Raw genomic sequence first — 3693 nt, 5'->3', positions numbered from 1 at the left:
TCCTCTCCTTTCTTTCCTTTCATCCCTTAAACGCCTATCCCCGTGTAGGCAGGGTAACCGGACTCGCGTCTGGTTGTCCTCCCTACTTTTCCTTTCTTCTTTTCCTCCTCCTCCTCCTGGTCACACAAGTTCATTCGATTTCGTAACGCGTCAGTCACTATTTTGTGGGCAGGGCATATTAGTGATAAGACGTTCGCACAGAGAAACAACAACACAGAGAAAGAAAATATTCGGAAGCGGTCATCCTGGTCTCCGCGAACACCTTACAGTTTGCACCATTACGTGTTCCCTCCTGATCAACTGTTGCAAGTGTCTCCTCTAAGTGTCTGGCTAAGCGAGATTTTCAATGTTCGAGCCCAACATTTCTATGGCTCAGCCTCGCACGAGCTGACCACGTCCTCAAAGGCCGCACATCACGATCACCGCGAAACCATTATATATACAGTTGCCCTCAATTCTGCCACGGTCTTCGCGTTTGCCGAAGTTGCGTCTATGCGACGGCTGGCATCCTCGCTGCATGGTCAGTTCGCAAGCAGCTAAAACTCCTTCGCAAAGCAAGGTAACGCAGCCTATCGCGAGTAGCACTTGCACGCGATAGTACGACGTGATAGGGAGAGAGATCGGCTCCGTTCTTGACCGGCGGAAAGAAAGAGATTCGAGATATCGGAGATGCCTTGACGGAACTGCCTCTCAACCCTCGAGCTGCTGCGAACGCATACACTCGATCTGACTAATTCCGTGCAGTACTACAGAGGCTCCCGATGAAGCCGGCTTTAAGAGGAAGCGAAAACGTGTATCGTTTCTATACCTGTAAACACTAAGAAAACGAGCCTTTCGACTGTTATATACACGCACTTTATTGTCGCCGTCGTCGCACCTGTTCGTGCCGCTGGAGAAGCGTATACGCTTATGTTGACGAACATCCTTGCAACCGCTACACAGGGTATATATATATATATATATAGATGCCAGCCCGTTAACGCCGTTCTCTCCACAGCCTCGCGTAATCGGGAAATTGTAGAACTGCCTCGTCGTCAGATCGGGAGAAATAAAGAAAGAACCCCGAACTATTGCGTCGATTTCCTGCCGCGATCAGCCATCAAGTCAACGCCCTCGTGCTTTCGGAAAGTGGTCGCAAATGTACGCGCAATGCAAACACAAATATTGGCTCCTCGTATACGACACGAATCGCGCAGAGAAGGGTTCACCCAACGTGACAAAATAGTTTGTTGTGCGCATTTATAGTGGCGCGCGCGCGTGTTTTTCAATCCCCCGCAGTCGACACACTGCTGAACGGAACTAATATTAGAGCATCGCAGGGTGCGGTTGCGGAGGCAGTGTGCGGGATCGAACGGCAGCCACAAAGGCTGTACTTCAAGTTGCTCCTGCTTGCGCTAGGAGCGGACTGGAAGCCAGGAAGTGAACGCTGCTCGATGAATGCGAAGAGAGAGGCCGTATAGCGTGCGGCTCGCAAAGAATGAGAAGCGGCGAAGCAGTCTTGAAAGAACGAATTGATGAGTTCGAGAACTCGAGGAACAAAAAGAACCGCCGGGCTATCGATGCGATCACCTCACCGGGTGGATGGGCTTGCGTGAATCATTAGTCGTTGACTGCGCTAAAGTATGTGCACGTGAGAACGGGGACAAATAAAGTCTGCAGAAAGGAAGCTATTACCCGGTAAGAAAGTAATGCGATGTTTGGGGCGGGAAGAGCGCGATGTTTCAAGCCAGCAATAACCGTTCGATTCTAATTTGTACAGTATAGGAGACGGAGGCCACGCCGGCATATTTTCATTTTCTCTTTTCCTGATACGATAGTGTACAACGAAAGTGCGTGCACTCGGTCACGGGACATTTTTTTGCGATGCTTGAATAGGTTAGACTTAAACGCTAAGGAAACAAAGTATATTGTATTTTGACGTCGGGACAAGACAGTTTACAGCGAAAGCAGTGTCATGGTTTCGAAGTACAAACTATTGAACATGTTACTTCGCACAAAAACTGCCAGGCGTTTTCTTTCATGAATTCCTGGACTGGTCTGTCCCACATCAACGACCTACAGAAGAAAGTATCCCGAGCTGCTAGCATAATTTGCACCTTACGTCACTTATTACCGGTGTGGCTAAAGAAAAAGAAAGCAAATTTTCTACACAATAATACATTGTGGCAATAATACAAAAATACAATTGTGGCAACTACCCCGGCCACAATTAGCACATGACCGGGGTAGTTGGAGAAGTATGGGAGAGGCCTTTGCCCTGCAGTGTGCGTAACCAGGCTGATGATGACGACGACGACGACTATGATGATGATGATGATGAATACATTCGCAGCTTCATTATTGTTTTCTTGTATATGGGAGGACACAACAAAAGCTAACCTAAGCTACATGCGTCTATGACAATAAAATTGCGTTGCGTTTGACTGAAGCAGTGTCGTTTCGCTCTCATACAACGCTATTGTTTTAGAAAACATGAACTACTATTGAGTAATACCAGGTATAAAAAAATGTTTGCTATGGTTGTATACCACGAGGTGAAACTGCGGCACACAAAAATTAGCATACACCAAATTTCACACTTCCTAAACCAACACCCTTCCGTAACCACGTTAACTGATGAAAGAGCTGCTATTCATGTCTTTAAAAAGAAAATGCAAGCGTATTAGGAACCCAAAGCTAACTTCACGTCACGCTTACTTCTCCTTCTGTCATACAAATTCCGCATTTGTCTTCGCAATTTCTTGTTTTCTTTGTAGTCCAAAGTTGTGTGAAGTGCTAATTTCATTTCCACGATGTTTTCATATGCAAACCATTTGTACATGTTTTTACATCTAATCGGTTTACTTCTAGTGTCTAGTGGCCATTTTTTTTCTGACCTCTGTGTAAACATTGTTTTGCTTAAGTCAATGTTGAGATGTGTGCAAGCGGGGAAAGAGGAGTTGGGGACCATCGATACGTCGGGCTTTTTGAGCTTTTACGCCAGTCTAATAGGCAACTATGTACTGGGTGCCTCAATAAAGATGAATGAATGAATGAATGAAAGAATGAATGAATGAATGGCTCTATAGTGACTGATTCAAACACTCAGTGTCAAGATAAACCAAAAGAACATAAAAGCAGTGCTCTATCCGCCAGTGAACCTTTGTATTAAATTTAGCGCTCCTATCTGCTTTGCGAACGGATCCGCAGCGGCGACTGAGGGACCATATATGGTGTACTGCTGCTGAGAAAACAAAGTAAAACTACGAACGGCACGATTCTCGATGCTGAGCAAGAGCGCTAGATACTTGGTCTCGATCGCGCTCTCAAAGCCAGGAGCTTGTTCTGGTATCCAGTCATATAACAGGATAGCCATTAACCTCCGAAGTGGTCTATGTAGACCAGTGAGTTACCTACATAAATGATCAACAGGGAACTCTGGCGCTCTAGTGCTTAAGGGAGTTGCAAGTATGTGACCGTTCAGTCATCATGCAAATGACGGGCAATGCCCGCATTTTGCTAAACTTCCGTCTTGGAACGTCTGTGCGACTTTGAAGACTGATCATTTTCGACAAAATGTTTGCGTTATGAACGCAGCAACTCGTGCCGATTACATATACGTGCTCTGCGTCGCGTATTGTTCTGCTTGCGCGTGAAAAAACAACGAGCGCTTAGCAAAATACAAATATGATAATAAAACAACGTCACAACAAC

Source organism: Dermacentor andersoni, chromosome 6 (assembly GCF_023375885.2).
Source record: "Dermacentor andersoni chromosome 6, qqDerAnde1_hic_scaffold, whole genome shotgun sequence".
NCBI lineage: Eukaryota > Metazoa > Arthropoda > Arachnida > Ixodida > Ixodidae > Dermacentor > Dermacentor andersoni.
The sequence above is the reverse complement of the archived record's forward strand: the minus strand, read 5'-3'. Positions refer to the sequence as shown.